Source organism: Schistocerca americana, chromosome 6 (assembly GCF_021461395.2).
Source record: "Schistocerca americana isolate TAMUIC-IGC-003095 chromosome 6, iqSchAmer2.1, whole genome shotgun sequence".
In the NCBI taxonomy this organism is placed as follows: domain Eukaryota; kingdom Metazoa; phylum Arthropoda; class Insecta; order Orthoptera; family Acrididae; genus Schistocerca; species Schistocerca americana.
In genome coordinates, this window is record NC_060124.1 from 47613407 (window position 1) to 47637400 (window position 23994).

A 23994-nucleotide genomic window follows, 5' to 3' on the forward strand; every position below is an offset into this window, starting at 1 on the left:
GAAAGAAATACAGTAGAAGAAGAATGGGTAGCTCTGAGGGATGAAGTAGTGAAGGCAGCAGAGGATCAAGTAGGTAAAAAGACGAGGGCTAATAGAAATCCTTAGGTAACAGAACAAATATTCAATTTAATTGATGAAAGGAGAAAATATAAAAATGCAGTAAATGAAGCAGGCAAAAAGGAATACAAACGTCTCAAAAATGAGATCGACAGGAAGTGCAAAATGGCTAAGCAGGGAATGCTAGAGGACAAATGTAAGGGTGTAGAGGCTTGTCTCACTAGGGGTAAGATAGATACTGCCTACAGGAAAATTAAAGAGACCTTTGGAGAGAAGAGAACCACTTGTATGAATATCAAGAGCTCAGATGGCAACCCAGTTCTAAGCAAAGAAGGGAAGGCAGAAAGGTGGAAGGAGTATATAGATGGTTTATACAAGGGCGATGTACTTGAGGACAATATTATGGAAATGGAAGAGGATGTAGATGAAGATGAAATGGAAGATAAGATACTGCGTGAAGAGTTTGACAGAGCACTGAAAGACCTGAATCGAAACAAGGCCGTGGGAGTAGACAACATTCCATTAGAACTACTGATGGCCTTGGGAGAGCCAGTCATGACAAAACTCTACCATCTGGTGAGCAAGATGTATGAGACAGGCGAAATACCCACAGACTTCAAGAAGAATATAATAATTCCAATCCCAAAGAAAGCAGGTGTTGACGGATGTGAAAATTACCGAACTATCAGTTTAATAAGTCACAGCTGCAAAATACTAACGCGAATTCTTTACAGACGAATGGAAAAACTGGTAGAAGCGGACCTCGGGGAAAATCAGTTTGGATTCCGTAGAAATGTTGGAACACGTGAGGCAATACTAACCTTACGACTTACCTTAGAAGAAAAATTAAGAAAAGGCAAACATACGTTTCTAGCATTTGTAGACTTAGAGAAAGCTTTTGACAATGTTAACTGGAATACTCTCTTTCAAATTCTGAAGGTGGCAGGGGTAAAATACAGGGAGCGATAGGCTATTTACAATTTGTACAGAAACCAGATGGCTGTTATAAGAGTCGAGGGGCATGAAAGGGAAACAGTGGTTGGGAAAGGAGTGATACAGGGTGTAGCCTCTCCCCGATGTTATTCAATCTGTATATTGAGCAAGCAGTAAAGGAAACAAAAAAAAATCGGAGTAGGTATTAAAATTCATGGAGAAGAAGTAAAAACTTTGAGGTTCGCTGATGACATTGTCATTCTGTCAGAGACAGCAAAGGACTTGGAAGAGCAGTTGAAGGGAATGGACGGTGTCTTGAAAGGAGGATATAAGATGAACATCAGCAAAAGCAAAACGAGGATAATGGAATGTAGTCAAATTAAATCGGGTGATGCTGAGGGGATTAGATTAGGAAATGAGACACTTAAAGTAGTAAAGGAGTTTTGCTATTTAGGGAGTAAATTAACTGATGATGGTCGAAGTAGAGAGGATATAACATGTAGACTGGCAATGGTAAGGAAATCGTTTCTGAAGAAGAGAATTTTGTTAACATCTAGTATAGATTTAAGTGTCAGGAAGTTGTTTCTGAAAGTATTTGTATGGAGCGTAGCCATTTATGCAAGTTAAACATGGACGATAACCAATTTGGACAAGAAGAGAATAGAAGCTTTCGAAATGTGGTGCTACAGAAGAATACTGAAGATAAGGTGGATAGATCACGTAACTAATGAGGAGGTGTTGAATAGGATTGGGGAGAAGAGAAGTTTGTGGCACAACTTGACTAGAAGAAGGGATCGGTTGGTAGGACATGTCCTCAGACAGCGAGGGATCACCAAATTAGTATTGGAGGGCAGCGTGGAGAGTAAAAATCGTAGAGGGAGACCAAGAGATGAATACACTAAGCAGATTCAGAAGGATGTAGGCTGCAATAGGTACTGGTAGATGAAGATACTTGCGCAGGATAGAGTAGCATGAGAGCTGCATCAAACCAGTCTCAGGACTGAAGACCACAACAACAACAACAACAACTAGCCCAGATTTGTATGGAAACACGTCCTGGATTCTTTCTAAAATTTTCAACAGATTAGATTTTTATTATGATGTAGGTCGCTTAAGCTCTCAGGGATTTATTGAAAATGATCATCATCACTTAAACTTTTAACATGGTGAATTTCAAAAATATACTGTAGAGAGACTGTCGTCCTCAGAATCAGTTCCTCATTACATTTGAGAATTTGGGTGTTATGAGATTTCACTTTCTTCAAATCTTACTTCCGAATAATCGAATTTACTGTCAATTTTAACAGCGTCATTACTCCAGTCAGTAATTACCTTTCCTTTATCCAACCAATCGATCTCCAAAACCATTTCAGCGTTCAAATCTGGAACGTCCAGGAAATCATGATCGAATTCTCTTACTTGAGGTTTGAATTCAGCCAATACTTGACTTTTAATTCTCATACTGGTTTTGCCAGCAGCACCTGCGACTTTGTCACCATTTACAGACATCGTTACTAATCCCGGTTTCTTCTGAAATATACTCAAAAAAAATGGCCGAAAGGCGAAGGTGGGATCTGGCCGCGTGGCAGCTGCCTTACCCCTTTCCAACAGGTACGGGGTGTTTCCTACTGGTGATGACATCGTTTCCGAGCCACCACAAGATGCCTCGCCTGTTGGGCCAGTGGCCGATTCTCCGGCAAGGTCCCGACAGTCACAGAGGGCGGGCCTATTAGTTATAGGGAGCTCCAACGTTAGGCGGGTTATGGAGCCCCTCAGGAAAATAGCGGGTAGGTCGGGGAAGAATGCCAGTGTGCACTCGGTGTGCTTGCCGGGGGGTCTCGTCCGTAATGTGGAGGAGGCCCTTCCGGCAGCTATTGAACGCACTGGGTGTGACCGGCTGCAGATAGTAGCACATGTCGGAACGAATGACGCCTGCCGCTTGGGTTCTGAAGCCATCCTTGGTTCCTTCCGGCGGCTGGCTGATTTGGTGAAGACAACCAGCATCGCACGCGGAGTGCAAGCTGAGCTTAATATCTGCAGCATAGTGCCCAGAGTCGATCGCGGTCCTCTGGTTTGGAGCCGTGTGGAGGGTCTAAACCAGAGGCTCAGACGACTCTGCGACTATAATGGTTGCAAATTCATCGACCTCCGTTACTGGGTGGAGAACTGTAGGGCCCCCCTAGACAGGTCAGGCGTGCACTACACACCGGAAGCAGCTACTAGGGTAGCAGAGTACGTGTGGCGTGCACACGGGGGTTTTTTAGGTTAGAGGGACCCCCCCTTGGGCGAAACGATAAAATACCTGACGGCTTACCAGAGAGGACATTATCATCGTTGATAAAGAACGTCCGTCCTCAGAGACCAAAAACAGGAAACGTTAACGTAATATTGGTAAACTGCAGGAGTATCCAGGGCAAGGTTCCTGAATTAGTATCTCTTATTGAAGGAAATAGTGCGCATATAGTATTAGGAACGGAAAGTTGGTTAAAACCGGAAGTGAACAGTAACGAAATCCTAGACACAGAATGGAATATATACCGCAAGGATAGGATAAACGCCAATGGTGGAGGAGTATTTATAGCACTAAAGAATTCAATAATATCCAGTGAAGTTATTAGCGAATGCGAATGTGAAATAATCTGGGTTAAGTTAAGTATCAAAGGTGGGTCAGATATGATAGTCGGATGCTTCTATAGACCACCTGCATCAGCAACCGTAGTAGTTGAGCGCCTCAGAGAGAACCTGCAGAACGTCGTGAAGAAGTTTCGTGATCATACTATTGTAATAGGGGGAGACTTTAATCTACCAGGTATAGAATGGGATAGTCACACAATCAGAACTGGAGCCAGGGACAGAGACTCTTGTGACATTATCCTGACTGCCTTGTCCGAGAATTACTTCGAGCAGATAGTTAGAGAACCAACTCGTGAAGCTAACGTTTTAGACCTCATAGCAACAAATACACCGGAACTTTTCGACTCCGTGAATGTAGAAGAGGGTATCAGTGATCATAAGTCAGTGGTTGCATCAATGACTACAAGTGTAATAAGAAATGCCAAGAAAGGAAGGAAAATATATTTGCTTAACAAGAGTGATAGGGCACAAATCGCAGAATATCTGAGTGACCACCATCAAACGTTCATTTCTGAGGAGGAGGATGTGGAACAAAAATGGAAAAAATTCAGAAACATCGTCCAGTACGCCTTAGATAAGTTCGTACCGACTAAGGTCCAAAGCGAGGGGAAAGATCCACCGTGGTATAACAATCATGTACGAAAGGTACTACGGAAACAAAGAAAGCTTCATCATAGGTTTAAGAGTAGTCGAATCATAGCTGATAAGGAAAAGCTGAACGAAGCGAAAAAGAGCGTAAAGAGAGCAATGAGAGAAGCATTCAACGAATTCGAACATAAAACATTGGCAAACAATCTAAACAAGAACCCTAAAAAGTTTTGGTCATATGTAAAATCGGTAAGCGGATCTAAATCCCCTATTCAGTCACTCGTTGACCACGATGGCACCGAAACAGAGGACGACCGAAGAAAGGCAGAAATACTGAATTCAGTGTTCCGAAACTGTTTCACTGCGGAAAATCGTAACACGGTCCCTGACTTCAGCCGTCGCACGGACGCCAAAATGGAAAATATTGAAATAAACGATATCGGAATTGAAAAACAACTGCTATCACTTAGTAGCGGAAAAGCATCCGGACCAGACGAGATACCCTTAAGATTCTACAGTGATTATGCTAAAGAACTTGCCCCCTTTCTATCAGCAATTTATCGTAGATCGCTGGAAGAACGTAAAGTACCTAGCGACTGGAAGAAAGCGCAGGTCGTTCCCATTTTCAAGAAGGGTCATAAATCAGATGCGAATAATTATAGGCCTATTTCGCTTACGTCAATCTGTTGTAGAATAGTGGAACATGTTTTGTGTTCTCGTATTATGACGTTCTTAGATAATACAAATCTCCTTCATCATAACCAACATGGATTCCGCAAACAGAGATCATGTGAAACTCAGCTCGCCCTATTTGCCCAAGAAATTCACAGTGCCGTAGACACTGGCGAGCAGATTGATGCCGTATTCCTGGACTTCAGGAAGGCATTTGATACGGTTCCGCACTTACGTTTAGTGAAAAAAATACGAGCTTACGGAATATCGGACCAGGTTTGTGATTGGATTCAGGATTTCCTAGAAGAAAGAACACAACATGTCATTCTTAACGGTTCAAAATCTGCAGATGTAGAGGTAATTTCGGGAGTACCGCAGGGAAGCGTGATAGGACCTTTATTGTTTACAATATACATAAATGACTTAGTTGACAACATCGGTAGCTCCGTGAGGCTATTTGCAGATGACACGGTTGTCTACAAGAAAGTAGCAACATCAGAAGACTCGTACGTACTCCAGGAGGACCTGCAGAGGATTAATGCATGGTGCGACAGCTGGCAGCTTTCCCTAAACGTAGATAAATGTAATAAATGAGCATACATAGGGGCAGAAATCCATTCCAGTACGATTATGCCATAAGTGGTAAATCATTGGAAGCGGTAACGACCGTAAAATACTTAGGAGTTACTATCCGGAGCGATCTGAAGTGGAATGATCACATAAAACAAATAGTGGGAAAAGCAGGCGCCAGGTTGAGATTCATAGGAAGAATTCTAAGAAAATGTGACTCATCGACGAAAGAAGTAGCTTACAAAACGCTTGTTCGTCCGATTCTTGATTATTGCTCATCAGTATGGGACCCTTACCAGGTTGGATTAATAGAAGAGATAGGCATGATCCAGCGAAAAGCAGCGCGATTCGTCATGGGGACATTTAGTCAGCGCGAGAGCGTTACGGAGATGCTGAACAAGCTCCAGTGGCGGACACTTCAAGAAAGGCGTTACGCAATACGGAGATGTTTATTACCGAAATTACGAGAGAGCACATTCCGGGAAGAGATGGGCAACATATTACTACCGCCCACATATACCTCGCGTAATGATCACAACGAAAAGATCCGAGAAATTAGAGCAAATACGGAGACTTACAAGCAGTCGTTCTTCCCACGCACAATTCGTGAATGGAACAGGGAAGGGGGAATCAGATAGTGGTACAATAAGTACCCTCCGCCACACACCGTTAGGTGGCTCGCGGAGTATAGATGTAGATGTAGATTCTAATACAGTAAATGTAAACAGGGATGATAGTTTGGGATGATAGTTTGTTTGAATGTTCTACTTCAAAAATAATTTTGTTCTTCCCGTAAGAAATCTTGATCGACCGTAAGATATTTCCGAGCCATGTTACTCATATGCAGGTGGCAAATATCTGAAGGTTTCTCCGGTCAAAGTCTTTTATGACGTGGATCTGCTGTAAGTTTCTTGGTGCTGTGCTTACTATACGCTTCATTGTGAGCTGCGTAACAATATTTCGTCGCTCCTTCCTTGATTTTTGTTACTTCATCACAATTTTCATCTAAGCTGTCACTTATATCCGACAATTCACGGTCACGGTTCAGTTCTGACAAATGTCTTTTCTTACGCAGAAGTTAATTTTCTCGTCGTTATCCAGATCTTAAATACTAAGGGTCACGGCTTTCTCCTACAATTATTAGTTCTTTTTCATTTACATCATGCTCCTCATCTGAGCTGCCATCTTATCATCATCGGTTATAATGACGTCTATCCTTACATCGTGATTTGTGTAATCTACATGAATATCAGTAACCCGTAAACACTCGCTCGAATTTATCTTCCCTTGGTTATCAACATCAATTTGTTCCACTGGCGTTTCGTTTGTGAGGAATACTTTGTCAGCTCGGCCAAAGATTTCATCTTCTTACGTACTTCTCTTCACTGCGACCATATTTGTTTCCCTATTGTTAATCTCAATGTTACTGGCAACTAACGTTCATTGCTCAGTGCCTTTTCCCTTATTATTTGCCACTTCTTTAACAAACGCTGCTCGGAAATTTGTGCGGCGCTAAATGCTTCCATTTCCTCGTTACTATCAGACGATGCTATATTCTTGACGTCCTTTTGCAGTCCTCCTACTCACATGGTTTTATCTCTTGGTAAAGATCTTCGATTTTTTCGCACCAATTTGAAATTCTTGACAAACTCGTTTTCGCAAATTCTATAGTTACTTAAACTGTTAAGAGCGCTTTCTTCCTCAACTACGAACACGTTCACACTTTCTTCATCTACGACGTCGTTACCTACAAATGCAGGTTCATTTAGTTCTACTATGACGTCTTCATTCTGACAGTTGGCCTATCGGATGTGTTCGTTGCTGACGGACACTGCGCCTACCTTGACTCATTCTTGGGCACAGCTGCAGCTTAACCTGCACTGGCCGTAGATGCTTCGCAGACGTTCTCTCGGTACTTAATTCAGTACGTCTTTGTCAGTACTGTTTTTTATGTTTGGGACGTGAAAACGAGTCCGCGCTGGTTCGGCCCGCAACATACGGGGTATTCAGTTTCTCGCACTGTTGCTGTCATGATAACTTTGCCGTGCAAATCCTTTTCCGCGAGCATCTGACGTAACTCAGTATCCGCTCCCATCTCGTTGAGCCAAATCAACGCGGTGCTTATCGCCGTCACTCTGTTCACCGCCATTGTGATTACAACCCTTGTTGTTATGGTTCGGATGATGGTCACGATTTCCTCGCCAGTGAACTTCATCTTCGAGGAACGCAGAAGAGCTTTTACTATTATTTCCAAAGTATATCTTCGAATCCTCAGGCACATTCTTCCACAGCCCTCATACTATTTCGGATTTGGATGGTCTATTTTCGATACTTGGACTCGCATGAATTTTTTATGGAGATTCTGCCCCTATTGTCATGCAGTATTCTCACTGTAGATTCTCGTCCTGAACGGTCTTGTTTTTGCTCTGACCAGTAGTCCTCAGTAAATTTCTGCTTAAATTCGTTGAAAGTTATCAAATCAAGTCCCCACCGTGTGGCATCACCTGCTACTGTACCGCTAACTACGTTAATGTTTCGCTAATGTATTAGAAATTCAAAAGAAATTATTTAGCAGTTTTTCAAAAACTCCAACGGGTGCCAACCAGTAAGTCGTTTGGCACAATGAAAGCGTTCTTCGCCATCTACTAGTTTACTGCATGGTATTCTGTAAGATACACAACTAATTTTACAGCAAATTTTCTGTTCATGGTAACAAATTTTGCCTTGAATTTTTGAAGTGTTTTGATCACACTTCTGTTCTTACTTGTCTAGCCAGTGCCTTTTCAGAATCTGATACTGTCTTTCTCAAATGTGAGATTTAATTTGTACATTCGCCAACTATTTCGGTTTTCAGGCCGAAAACTTTTTCGTCCACTTTCGTTAGTACTAAAGGTTCTAGAGTTCCTTGGATGTCTATGATTTCTGAATTAAACATTCTTTAAGATAATTGATCTGGCCTTGCATAGTGGTCGTTTTGATATTAATGGTATTTGAATCAAGTTTCATGTTCTTGACTGCAGCACTCTAAACGTCTACTTTTCCGTCTACTTTTTCAATCTGTTTACTAATTTTTAGACCCTGTGTTTTCATTTGATTCTTTAGGCTATTTCTGCTACTCCCTTGTATCGTGAGCTGATTATTGAAACCACTCATGCCACTAGCAATGTTAACCAGATGGTTATTTACACAATTTATCTATGCATTCTTCTGATCTTCAACTTGTGTGGACTAAAGTTTGAATAGTTCGCTCGTGCTTAACGTTTTTTCAGTATCCTTCTCTATCGTCTCCCCGTGTTCTGATTTAATTCTTATGTCTCTACTGATACTTCCTCAATTTCCGGTAAAATGATCAACCCATTTATTTTTGCAGTCATTATCTTCCACGTAAGCTTCTTCGAAAGTTCCGTTCGTTGGTTCTTGTTTGACTTGTGACGGGCTCGTAATCTGAATTTGATCGTTTACATACTCTTGGCATTCCGCGTAACTCAAATGCCGTACTGTTTGCTGCCTGTGTATTCGTTTTGGTAATTGCTAACGCGTTCCATGATGTCTGAGTTATGCCCTGTGCTCTCATGTTCTGCTCGCTCTGTCCTACTACTGTTTTTGTATCATTTCGATACTGAATATGGTTTACAGTTTACTTTCTAAACACTGTAATATTTGCTACTATTTACTTTATTGAACTTCCTGGAAGCTCAAGTCGCTGCGCATTCGTTGCTCGTAATAGGTTTGTTTCATGTTTAGTACATACGCATGTAGTGTGAAACAACTAACAAGACGTCCTGTTATCAGGCGACAACTACAGCATCACCGGAAATTTTGTAGTATACCAATAACGTTAGGCCTGTGATTGAATTTCAATTGTGACCATGACTGTGGGTAGTGGAAAGGTACTGGATCGAATTCGGTCTCTCGAAAGATTCCTACTGAAAGGAAGCACCAGAATAACGAACGGGAAATTAAGTAAACCGCAATTACGTAAACGTAAACGGTCACCAGCTTAATTAGGCAAAGTTGTACCAAGTATTAGTATAGTTCGCAAGGAAAGTTGGACTGACATTACTTCATACTGAAATTATGGTTTGCAAATAAGATACAGGGCAGTAGCGCCATTTAGCAAACAATGTAACAATGGCTTGACATGAACAACACAGAAGGAATATTAACCTTTTGCTCAACAGGTAGCTCTTAATATCACTTACTACCTGTATATGAAAATAGGAAGCAAATGATCATTACAGGTAAATGTTTACCAATAGTGGAATACTATTACGTGAGGCCAGAGGCTCTCTTATCTGTTTAATTGTTGAAATATACTGTCATTGAAATGGTTTGAAGATTCTTTAATCTGATTATTATTCGTTTTCTCAAGGAGCATTCACTTCTTTATACTATGTACCTAAAATGAAGCATATGGTCCCTAGATCTTATACAGTCGGAAAAGTGTTAACCAGTTCCTCATTATAGCACACACATGCTATAAGAGGAAATCTGTACTTCTTTACTACCTTATTGTAATATACAGGGCGTGTCACTAACTACTTCTACCTAGAATAACTCCGAAACTATGGGAGTACCTGGAAAGTTTGTGGGACAAAAGTAGCATGGGACAATGGGGGTCATACTATGACACTGGTTTTTCGGCGCTAGGTGGAGTCACGTCAGATATATGAAGGTCAGCTTTGTAAATTTTATATTGGATGCTGTAGTTTGATATTTATTTTCTGATGGCGACTATTTAGACGAATCCAAAGATGTGCAACAGTAAGGTCTTGGAAGGTCAACGAAGGTCAAGAAGGTGGCGTGAACGTCCATTTGCTGAAGGTGTTCAAAGTGATGACCATTGGTATCAATGCAGTGCTGCAATCTTCTTACCATAGCGTGAGTGGTATTTGAAGTGTTGGCAGAAGAGCCAACACTGTGTTGCTAGAGGAGGCCGAAATGCACGCGTTTAATTACACGCTGACTGGCGCGAGGTATGGAACAGTTAAGGGAATTAATAGTAGCAAATAAAGTACGTAGTTGATATAATACTTAACTTTAATCCACAATTGGTGTACATCGCTCTTGACGGTACCTGTTATAATCTCAATATCAAATGCTATGGCGCCTTACTAGGTCGTAGCAAATGACGTAGCTGAAGGCTATGCTAACTATCGTCTCGGCAACTGAGAGCGTAATTGTCAGTGAACCTTTCCTAGCAAAGTCGGCTGTACAACTGGGGCGAGTGCTAGTAAGTCTCTCTAGACCTGCCGTGTGGTGGCTCTCGGTCTGCAATCACTGACAGTGGCGACACGCGGGTCCGGCGTATACTAATGGACCGCGGCCGATTTAAAGGCTACCACTTAGCAAATGTGGTGTCTGGCGGTGACACCACAGTATTCCTTATCACTTCGGCACTTATCGAAGCATAGGCTCTGACAATTCTCTCGTATATCGTGCAAAGAGTAAATATTCGCCGAATACGGCGTGTAAATCTAACGTGCCATTGACATGTAACCACCATTCGACGGTAACGCACTACAACACTAATAGGAACGGTAAGACTAGTATCGTCGAGTCAAGCGAATGCATTCCTTCGGAGAACAAGTCGATATGCTTCTCATTTATGGAGAATGCCAAAGAAATTCAGTGAAAGCTAGAGACTTATACGGTGAAAGATATCGTCAACTTATTCGCCCTGCAAGCTGTGCATTTAAATATGTGTATGATAAATTGGGAACAACTGGAACATTATCGCATCGGAGCATATACGGCAAAGGAAAGTTACTAACGAGGAGACGTAAACTGAAACTCTTACCTCAGTGGTTCGAGATCCTTGTGTTACCTCCCGTCAAATCGCAAGGGTATCAGGTATGAGACAGTGTAGTGTTGTTCGTGTTCTGCACTGCCATAAATATCATCCTTACCATATCAGTCTCCACCAAGAATTAACTACTACGGATTGTATGTGTGGCATTGAATTCTGCCAAGGGTTGCAACTTTACATTCAGAGGGATGACACATTGGAAGAGTGCAGAAAGATGAAATAAGTAGTTGTCACAACATGCAAAGATCAGCACATTCCTCAAACTGGGGAACTATCAAGAATGTGTTTCCACAAGGGTCAGTCTTGGGTCCTTTGTTGTTCTTAATATGTATTAATGACTTGCCATTCTATATTCATGAAGAGGCAAAGTTAGTTCTCTTTGCTAATGATACAAGTATAGTAATCACACCCGACAAACAAGAATTAATTGATGAAATTGTCAAAACTGTATTTCAGAAAATTACTAAGTAGTTCCTTGTAAACGGACTCTCACTGAATTTTGATAAGACACAGTACATACAGTTCCGTACAGTGAATGGTATGACGCCATTAATAAATATAGACCTTAATCAGAAGCATATAGCTAAGGTAGAATATACCTAATTTTTAGGTTTGTCCATTGATGAGAGATTAAATTGGAAGAAACACATTGATGATCTGCTGAAACGTTTGAGTTCAGCTACTTATGCAATAAGGGTCATTGCAAATTTTGGTGATAAACATCTTAGTAAATTAGCTTACTACGCCTATTTTCACTCATTGCTTTCATATGGAATCATATTTTGGGGTAATTCATCACTGAGGAATAAAGTATTTATTGCACAAAAGCGTGTGATCAGAATAATAGCTGGAGTCCACCCAAGATCATCCTGCAGACATTTATTTAAGGATCTAGGGATACTCACAGTAGCTTCTCAGTATACATACTCTCTTATGAAATTTGTTATTAACAACCAAATCCAATTCAAAAGTAATAGCAGTGTGCATAACTACAATACTCGGAGAAAGGATGATCTTCACTATTCAAGATTAAATCTAACTTTGGCACGGAATGGGGTGAATTATACTGGCACTAAAGTCTTTGGTCACTTACCAAATAGTATCAAAAGCCTGACAGGTAACGAACAAGTATTTAAGAAGAAATTAAAAGAATTTCTGAATGACAACTCCTTCTACTCCATAGAGGAATTTTTAGATATAAATTAAGAAAGAAAAGAAAGCTAACCAAAAAAAATGTAAAAAAATAAAAAATAAAAAAATAAAAGAAAAATACAAAAAAATAAAAAGTTGTTATATTAACTTAAGTATGTTGTTAAATTAACTTAATTATGTCATGTATTGGAAAATTTGACTCGTTCCACATCATTACGAAATATCGTATTCATGATCCATGGAACTAGTATTAATCTAATCTGATCTAATCTAATCATTAATTTGATTTTATTTACTGACGAAGCTACATTCAGAAACCATAGAAAAGTTAATTTGCATAACGTGCATTATAGCGCAACTTAAAATCCAAGTTGGTTACGGCAAGTTGCACCGTGGTCGGTGAATGCATGGTGTGGGATTCTGGAGGACAGCATTATAGCCCACTATTTCATCGAAGGAAATATTAATGGTAGAAAGTACACCACATTCCTTCAAGAAACATTAAGTCTGTTAGTGGGGACAAGGAATAGACTGTATTATAAACACTATGGGTGTCGGACACATTATTCGCTGATGGCTAGAAATAAGTTGCAGAGACAATTCCCAAATCGTTGGATTGGACAGGGAGGAGATGTGTTGTGGGCGGCTCGTTCGCCACGCTTGACGCATCTGGATTCGTAAAAGACATTGTTTATAAAGACATTCCGAATACACCTGAAGGTATGCGAGAGACAATTGTGAGACCATGTGCTTCGATAAGTGCCGATGTGATAAAGAATACCACTCAATCCATCACAAGAAGATTGCAGCACTGCATTGATACCAATGGTCATGACTTCGAACACCTTCTGTAAATGGACGTTCGTGCCACCTTTGTGACCTTCGTTGACCTTCAAAAGACCTTACTGTTACACATCATTGGATTCGTCTAGATAGCCGCTATCAGAAGATAGGTACAATATTGTAGCATTTCATTTTTAAAAAAGTTGACCTTCATATCATTGAAGCGACCCCATCTAGCAACAAAACCCAACGTCATATTATGGGCCCCGCTGTCCCGTGCAACATTTGTCCTCAACCTTCTCAGCTCCTATCATACTTTCGGAACTATTCTTGGTGGCAACAGTTAGTGACTCACCCTGTATACTACAAAACTGGCTCAACAACTACCATGGGGACCCAGAAACTATTCCATAAATTGACTCAGATTGTGAGTGAACATTTAAGTTAGGACACAATATGAGAAACACTTTTAACTATGGATACAGTATTACTTACAAACCTATACAATAATTGTTCCTTGAGCTGGCCATTCAAGTTTACTTGTCAATAATAATTTAATTAAACGCAGTTTTATGCTAAAATTTAAATTCTGCCCTGAAATTTCAATAAGAGTGCTAATTAAGCCAAACGTTTTAGATGATTTGCTTGCAAAGGTTGTGGGGCGGTGGATAATAATCAGTTGATAGCTACTTCGTTCTGTCATCATGAAAAGAGGCTTAAATTGCCTGTGAGTGTTTTCCACCTACCTACAAGAGCCTAAAAACTATTTTTGCCGTCTGCCAGAGAGCGATGGAGAATGTACTGACCACAATTTTCAGTCTGAAAGTCCACATCACTCTTTGTACTAACTGAAAGAAAATGTTCCTACTTGCTATTTACTTAGCGGGAACAGGAACTATGACTGTACATAAAAGCTTTAACTGACTAATACACTCGGTAGAAGTTCCCACGCAGTAAAAAATGTCTTACTGTTGTAACTAATGTCCTTAACGGAAACAACACTATTAACAGTTCCGAGGCGACCTCTACGGGACGTTACAAGTAAAATGGTCTATTGTACTGACTTCTAATTGCCAAAAAGTTAATTGCGTGCCTTAAAAGTGGAAAATAATCTCTCCACTTGGCACGCAGTTTTGTCAAAATTGCAGGTGTCACACAAACAGTTACCTCCGCGAAATCTAAGCGATCCAGGACGGCGTGCAGTCCTCACGACTTCGCTTCCTACTTTTACGCATTCAGAACTGCGCCGGCATGACACTGACAATTTGATATATCTCTGCCTCTTTGGTTGTACTTATATAGGGTCGTACCAGGCCGCCAAACGGAATATCTGCTATCAATGTCCCTAGCCACAGGTAGCAGTATTAAATGGCCCCTTTCTCAGGTCCATATAAATTAATAGCTCTGTCGTTTAGTAATTTACAGGTCACTTAATTTTTATATATATAATATTGAGTTTGATTTAGTTACTAAAAAGTTTTAGCTCGACTGCATTTAAGCTTTGCTGCCTACAATATTTAGAACAGAGCTGACCATTGAACATGACCTTTGAATTGCTTCTTTAAGATTTCTTGTAACCATTGTTATTTAGAACGCAGTATTGAAATTTGGTACAGCTGTATTAAATCATGAATTTAATCCAGTGCTGTAATTAGAACTTTCTATTGAAAATACAAATCATACTTAATCTACCATGAGTAAGGATATTTTCGTTCTAAATTTGGGTTTTAGTGAATAAATTAAATAATAATGAAGGTAGCTTATTGGTATCTAATGTTTTTAAACGAAACTGCGGCTAGATACGAACTTTCAGCTTTCTGAGTGCAGTATTTAACGGCATCAGTTTTTCGTAAAAACACGGTTTTTTAGCCAAAACTTGGCTCTCATCACGCCGAGACTTGTAACTTTTAATTGTGACATACATTTGCATATTCTGATGAATTATGAGCTTCCTTGTTTTATGGTTTGTTATCATTTCTTTCTTTCTTAAGATCGTTTATTTTGCTAACACAATCATCTGAGACTTTTCAATGTTAACATTAATATACTTAAGCATATACTGACGAAGTTTGGAAAAGATATTTAATTTTTAATTTCACTCTTAAAATATTATAGAAGTGTTATGATGACATGGCGCTGGTAGTAGTTGCATTGGGGTAGCCCCGGCACACTCGCTGGTCTCTGTGCATCGTACAATGAAACCTCTTATTTCGCCTCAACGTGGAGTACCTCAGAAGCAAGACTCACTCAATACCTGTGAAATTTACTACTCCAAAAAAGCATTTTTGGATGTATCTAAGGAAATCAACTACTTTTCAGTTCGGTGAAATAGGAACAATGCAGGACTTGTAATAGAAACCTGTCTAGGTACGTGACTAGGGATGAAATAGGATTCTTCGACACAAAGTTTAAACAAAATGGTATTATTGTTGAACAAGAATCCAAATAACTGGTGCATACCATTGTATTGTATTCACCTGAATATTTGAGACGAAGCTGATGGCTGTGACAATACGCTGTCTTCTGAAAACGGTTGCAAAAAAAAGAAAAAAACAAAAAAAATCGTGGCTCTTGCTGTGTAACAAGATCTGAAAATTTTCCTCTTAGCGTAGTATTTTGGTAGCGCTGAGATAACCAATGTGTGTCACGCATAATAAACTTAACTGCTTCCGCATGCAAGGCTATATAATGTAGTCAGGCTGCTCTTCTTGCCGCTTTCAGTTCACGAGATGCAACATTTTCTCATGCTAGCTACCCACTGACTCTTGCAGTACGACCACGTAATCCATCTTTCCTATTCGCGCCAGGCAGTACCCCATATTTTACACGATAACAAACATAAGTACCCTATGTATGAATTGTTTTACTAGTTTTACCATTTCCAGCCTCTTACAGAATGTTACTTTTAAAATTACTTCTATACATTAGTTAACAAATATGGATATAGATAATTAATTAAACATTTACATAATCAGGGGGCATGATTATATAGATCTCACGTTAAGAAAAAGCGGACCAAGTTGTTATGTTAGATGCATATAAATGATTTTGATATTGGTGTTAAACACCAACGTGTGTGAAGTTCATGATGATTCTTGTGAACGGATTTGGATGGATTCTGCTCTTAGAAGTCTAATACGCATTGGAATACTAGCCAGTCATCATGACATAAAGATCACAAAAACTTAATAGTACATGAGTTCAATCGGCCGCTAAAGATACATGCCTTACTTGTATGTAGATTCCTGGTTCTTAAATTAGATGACGTCAGGGAAATGTACATGTACAACAAGAATGTATCTATGTCACTATCTGCCGATATCAGTAAATAGTATCTACCAATATTACACACTAATCTTATAAAAAAAGAAACTCTCCGTGTTCATGATTGGAGTTATTCATTAAAAGAAACTTTCATGCTTTGTGTGATTGTAAGTAAGGGCTTTCATGGAGGGACACACAGGAAATTACCGAAAGTGATCGTCAACTTATATGCCATGATCAATGATGATTACTGCTCCAAATTGTCAGGAACAGTAGGTTTGTATCGATAAATGACAATGTGAACTACATCTCTAATCAGTCTGCTCAGTTAACATTCGCAAACATTTCATTTCCCAGCTGTCCGAATAACATTAAGGTATTTGAGAAAAAACCTAAATGTATCTGTTAAACTGTACGCTGTTCAGTACTCTGAGCACAAGTGGTTTGTCACAGAAAGAAGAAAAGAACACGAAGGCAAACATTTAAAAGTACTTCCATTCTGTGTGTTGAACCATCACAAAGGTGAGGAACATGTGAACCTTTAATTTTGACAGACGAATACATGAAAATTTAAAATTTTCATCAGCATTGTATTGCAGTATTTAAACGCTGTTTGTGTTAATTTCAATGTAAAGTAAGTTGGCTGCACATATTATTTAATTCTTGAGTTGTTTAGAAAGCTGCCTTTCCCAAACACTATTTACGGTGTTTGTATAAGGCCGATTCAAAGCACAACAAAACATAAAATCAGAAACACAGAAAAATATTGAAGAGTAGCTTCAAATCTGAAAATATCATTTAGATGATGGTTTAGAATTCAAATAAGTCAACGTCATGCTCAATGCAGGAAAACGAGAAATAAAATTCGAGAGGGGTAGCAATGAGTTAAAGCGACCATATATCACATAAGCAAATACTGAATGTTTGTTACAAGCGTTTGCATAAATCAATAGGTTTTGCTTGCTACATACGTGGTCCCCACTGCGACAAATATTCACAGTTTTATCCGTCTGAGACGGTGACTAGAAGACATGGTTTCAGCAGACTGTTGTATCTGATTGTTGACTTTATACAAAATTACACAAAAAAGCAGGTGAATATTAGCCTTAGTGTGGAAGAGACGTTTCAAACATCATAAACTTTACTTGTCGCAAAGGGAAGATTGGGGCAAACTGATGTGAAGCACAGGGAATATTTTTAGCTTTCGAGGAGCTATACATTGTGACTGTAGATTAAAGCATAGACCTTATTCAACATTTATTTGGGTTTCATGGTCTCATAAATTACGTTGTTCAATTCGTTACTATTAATGTATGTGGTCAAGTGGAGGATGCATTTCTTTAATTGTAGCAAACGTGGAAAAGTGTAACACATTTATTAAACTATCACTGTGGGACATAATTTCCATGTAAAATTTTGGTTTATAGCTTCCTTCAACTTTTTGACATGTTCCCTAGAAAAATTGGTCTCATATTTCACACCTTATGAGGTGAAAACAATAAAAAAGTATTTCTCTGAGACAGAATAGTCTGTTTAAAAAGTAAGGTGTGTTTCCATATGAGTATGTAAGAGAGCAATACATTGTGTTCGAAGAACATTGGCCGCCAGTTGAATCACTGAAAATTTTCTGACCAGTGAAACAAAAATGAAAGATTTTGAATACAATATAGCGTGTATGGTGTGGCGTTTATTGAAATGTAACGCATCAAGGGATTATTCCGACTGATATTTTTTAAAAGTGACATGTTGCTATAGACTAATATGTCTGGATATTTTAGTGTACTCTGTTTCACAATGTGCGAAACTGGTATTATCTTATTATTTGACTTCACCCCGTTAAGCTTGAAATGCTTTGCTGAAAACTAATAACGCTAAAATTTGGCATGAGACGCGTTGATGTAAAATTACAGTTTAGTGCAGTCATAGACAAATTGTAATTTGTTGAGATTGGCATCAGACGTGGTACAGTTCACTGTCTACATGGTTTCATAGCTAGTAGTAAGAAAAATAATTATGAATTTTATATTACATACCCAGTTTTTAATAGTCTCTATAGCTTTTTAGTGATGCAATACCTAGCCATTTCTAATCTTATTTAGTGGTCTGATTATTCTTTTAGAATAGGCAAAAGTTTTAGTTAAATAAGCATAGCAGATGATTTAGACATATATTACATTTCAGAAGTACATCTCGAGTATATGTAAAATATCCATGAACTTCTCACCAGTCTGTACAGTCAACAGAAAAAATGCCCCACCTAGCGACAACAAGTCGGGAGTTACAAAGAAGCTGACTTCCTAACTAAACAATAAAAAATTATTTCATTTAATACATAAATTTAAAAGATTGTATGATCAATACTCTCATTCGAAGCAAAATCGTGGTGAAAACCTGCCCCCACCCCATCAACACACCACCATCCACAGCAATGGCAGATCTGACACTACTGCATTGTATTGACGCTACAGATTCACTCACCTCTCGAAACGCAAATTCTATATTCCTAGATTATCGGGAAGTGACACACTGCTACACAAAAGACTGTTATAGAAGGTCTGAGTGGTGTTAATAGGTTCACAGAGCTGCGACTGGCACAAATTTTTCACAATCGTAGAACCCAGTACTTTATATAAACAGTAAGTGTTCTCGCAGACAAAGACATCATCAGCTGTGCCCCATCAGAGTGTGGTGGGACTGCTCTTGGTCCCTATATACATACACGGTGTGGTGGATAAGGTGAGCAGCAGTCTGCGTCTGTTGATTGATGACAATGCAGTGTACGGGAAAATGTCGTCTTTGAGTGACTGTAGGAGGTTACCGGTTGCCTTAGATAAAATTTCGTCTTAACGTGATGAATGGCAGCTTACTCGAAATGTCTAAAATTATAGTTTCATGTAGATAAGTAATAGTAGTAATCCACATAAAAACTGATCAATATTGTATTGAAACAAATTACGCTGATACCCCTCTGCTTTCAACAAGTTGCACGACGTGATATTTTATTTACCAAAAGCACTTATTTCTGAGATTAGCTGTTATAAATTCGGTAGTGCATTATTTATTTTACAATTTACAACTATATGATTTTACTTTCACGGTTCTACACACAACATTGCGAACACTAGCTCGCAAAATATGCACTGAGGCGACATAAGTTACGGGATAGCGATACGCACATACACTATGTGATCAAAAGTATCCGGACACCTAGTTGAAAATGACTTAAAGTTCGTGGCTCGTTCCATCGGTAATGTTGGAATTCAGTATGGTGTTGGCCCACCCTTAGTCTTGATGACAGCTTCCACTCTCTTTGGCATACGTTCAGTCAGGTGCTGGAAGGTTTCTTGGGAAATGGCGCCCATTCTTAACGGAGTGCTGCATTGAGGAATGGTATCAACGTCGGTCGGTGAGGCCTGGCCAGAAGGCGGCGTTCCAAAACATCTCAAAGGTGTGCTGTAGGATTCCGGTCAGGACTCTGTGCAGGCCAGTCCATTACAGGGATGTTATTGTCGTGTAACCACTCCGCCATAGGCCGTGCATTATGAACCGGTGTTCAATCGTGTTGAAAGATGCAATCGCCATCCACGAATCGCTCTTCAACAGTTTGAAGCTAGAAGTTACTTAAAATATAAATGTAGGCCTTTGTTGTGATACAACAAGGGGTACAAGTCCCCTCCATGGGAAACACGACCACACCATAACACCACCGCCTCGGAATTTCACTGTTATCATTACGCACGCTGGCAGATGACGTTCGCCGGGCTATCGCCGTACCCGCACCCTGCCATCGGATCGCCACATTGTGTACCGTGATTCCTCACTCCAAAACGTTTTTCCACTGCTCAGCCGACCAATGTTTACTCTCCTGACGCCAATGAGGGGACGTTTCATACTTACCGGCTTGAGCCGGCCTGAGTGGCCGAGCGGTTCTAGGCGCTACAGACTGGAAACGCGCGACCGCTACGGTCGCAGGTTCGAATCCTGCCTCGGGCATGGATATGTGTGATGTTCTTAGGTTACTTAGGTTTAAGTAGTTCTAAGTTCTAGGGGACTGATGACCTCAGAAGTTAAGTCCCATAGTGGTCAGAGCCATTTACCTGCGTGATGGGTCGCTTGTGAGCAGCCGCTCGACTATGAAATCCACGTTTTCTCACCTCCCGCCTAACAGTCATAGTACTTGCAGTGGACTGTGATGGAGTTTGGAATTGCTGTGTGATGGTCTGGATAGATGTCTGCCTATTACACATTACGACCTTGTTCAACTGTCTACGATCTCTGTCGGTCAACAGACGAGGTCGGTCTGTACGCTTTTGTACTGTACGTGCCCTTTCAGGTTTTCACTTCACTATCACATCGAAAACAGTGGACCTAGGAATGTTTAGAAATATGGAAATCTCGAGTACAGACGTAAGACACAAGTGACACCCATTCACCTGACCACGTTCGAAGACCGTGAGTTCCGCGGATCCTCCCATTCCGCTGTCGCAGGATGTCTAATGACTACTGAGGTCGCTGATATAGAGTACCTGGCAGTAGGTGGCAGCACAGTGCACCTGATATGAAAACATATGTTCTTATGGGTGTCCGGATACTTTTGATCACATAATGTATATTAATGGCGTTAGTATCGCGTACACAAGGTATAAAACGTCTGTGCATAGGTGGAGCTATCATTTGTGATCAGTTGACTCATGTGATAAGGCTTCCAACTTGATTGTGGCCGTACCAAGGAGATTAACCGACTTTGAACGCTTAATGATAGAGCAAGGTAGGCATCTCGGAAATCGTTCGGGACTTCAACATTTCGACATCCAAAGTGCCAAGAGCGTGCCGAGAATACCAGATATCAGGCTTTACCTCTCACCACAGACAAAACAGTGCCCCACAGCCTTCACATGCCGAAAGCAACGGCTTTTGCTTAAAGTTGTCAGTGTCAACATATAGGCAAACATTGCATAAAATAAAGATAGAATTCAATGTGGGCCGTACGACGAATGTATCCGTTGTGGTGAAATTTGGTGTTAAAGGGCTTTGGCAGCAACAGACGACCCAAGCGAGTCGAGTGCCTTTGTTAACAGCACGACATCGCATGCAGCACCTCTCCTGGGCGCGTGACCCAGGATGTAACCAAGGAGACTGTAAAACCGTTGCCTGGTCAGATGAGCTCCGATTTACGTTGGTAAGAGCTGATGGTACAGTTCAAGAGTGGCGCAGACCATACGAAACCATGGTCCCAAGTTGGCAACAAGGCACTGCGTCATTTGGTTGTGGCTCCATAGTGGTGTGGCCTGTGTTTACATTTAATGGATTACGGCCTTTCGCCGAAATGAAAATTGACCGTATATGGCGAGGTTCGGGTATTTGGAGACCTTTTGCAGCCGTTAATTTACTTCATGTTCTCAACAACAATGGAAGTCTTGCGGCCGGCCGGAGTGGCCGTGCGGTTCTAGGCGCTACAGTCTGGACCCGGGCGACCGCTACGATCGCAGGCTCGAATCCTGCCTCGGGCATGGATGTGTGTGATGTCCTTATGTTAGTTAGGTTTAATTAGTTCTAAGTTCTAGAGGACTGATGACCTCAGAAGTTAAGTCGCATAGTGCTCAGAGCCATTTGAAAATTTTTGAATTCGTGTGGATGACAATGCATAATGTTATAGGGCCCCAATTTTTTGCGATTGGTTTGAAGATCATTCTGAAAGTTAGTTCCAATGATTTGGCCATACACAACGCCCGACATTTATGGGACATAATCGAGATTTCAGTGCATGCAGAAAATGCTGCACTGGCAACACTTTCGTAAGTATGTCCAGCTATAAGAGCAGCATGATTCAGTTATCCTTCAGGGGCTTCCAACGACTTGCTGAGTTCATTCCACGTCGAGCTGCTATGGTGGGCAAAAGGATGCCCGCCACTATATTGGAAGATACCTCACTTTTTTTTTCTTTCATCTCGGTGTGGGCAGGTGCCATTCATTCGCTGTAACCCATCCGGCATCTCTGCCAGTCCGGTCCAAGGAATACTGACTAAGGTGGTAATGTGCATCTGAGCCATCGTTGGCGGCGAGGACTAACTGGCTTGCCACGGTACCCCTGCTCCTCTCACATGCATAATTATCTTTTAACACCTGACTGTGTAGACGCGATAGGGCTCCACAGAGCTGAGGCTCCAGGCGGAACCTGCAAGATGGCAGCTTATAATCTCTCTGCTCTTCTGCCCTTCCTGTCAGTCTGTATAAGTACTTTTTTATTTAATCTTGCAAAGCCGTTTATTTTTCATGTCTTTCTCCCTGTCTAATATCGCCCAGCACCACTCCTGTTCCGTTTGAATAAATCTTCTAATGTTTGCTCGTTCGATTTTGAGTAATATGCAATGGCACGTCATTAATTTAGCCGCTCATTGCTTTCCCTGTAAATTACGAGACACGTATCTCTCTACCACCACATTTATCTTACTTACATCGATGGAGGAGCCGTGGCTTGAATTTTTGGTATGATGACTGGCAATTGCACTGTCTCCTTTGGATGTTTAGGTTCGTGCTTATATTCCGCAAGTCAGCAGCGGAGGTTACCTTGTACCACTCACATACAGAGCGGTGGAAGAAGAGGAAGGAAACGTGTCTATATCCTTTGTAAAACCCCTCATTTCTCTTATCTTACGCGAAATGTACCTAGTGTTTTCCGAAAAGAGTGTTGTCAGATTTGATCAATCCTACTGATATCAAGTACAGCATTACGTTATTTGCTTTGAGATAAATTTGTTTTGGTACACAAAACGGATCAGAATACTGCTGCAGAAACTACGAAACAAACATGCCCAATTTAAACAGACGCAAAACCCCAAGATTGGTGACTTTTTACAGAAGTTCGAAATTTAGCGCGGACTTCATTGCGAGATCCTTTTAACAGTTTCCACGACGAACCTTTGTCTCGAAACCTGTCAGAAAATCCAAAGAGATTCTGGTCGTATGTGAAGTATGTTAGCGGCAAGAAACAATCAATGCGTCCTCTGTGTGATAGTAATGGAGATCCTATCGAAGACAGTGCTGCCAAAGCAGAGTTACTAAATATAGCCTTCCGAAATCCCTACACGAAAGAAAACGAAGTGAAATCTAGAAATGCTGCCAACATGAGTAACATAGAACTAATATTCTCTGAGTAGTGAAGCAACTTAAATCACTTAATAAAAGCAAGTCTTCTGGTCCCGACTGTATACCAATTAGTTTCCTTTCATGGTATGCTGGTTCATTAGATCCATACTTAGCAACCATATACTACCGTTTGCTGGACGAAAGATCCATACCCAAAGACTGAAAAGTTGCACAGGTCACACCGATAATCAAGAAAGGTAGTAGGAGTAATCCACTAAATTGCAAACCTATGTCATTAACGTTGATATCCAGCAGGATTCTGTAACTCATATTGTGTTCGGGCATTATCAATCACCTCGAACAAAACGGTCTATCGACACACAGTCAATATGGGTTTAGAAAATAACGTTCTTGTGAAACACAACTAGCTCTTTATTTGCAAGAAG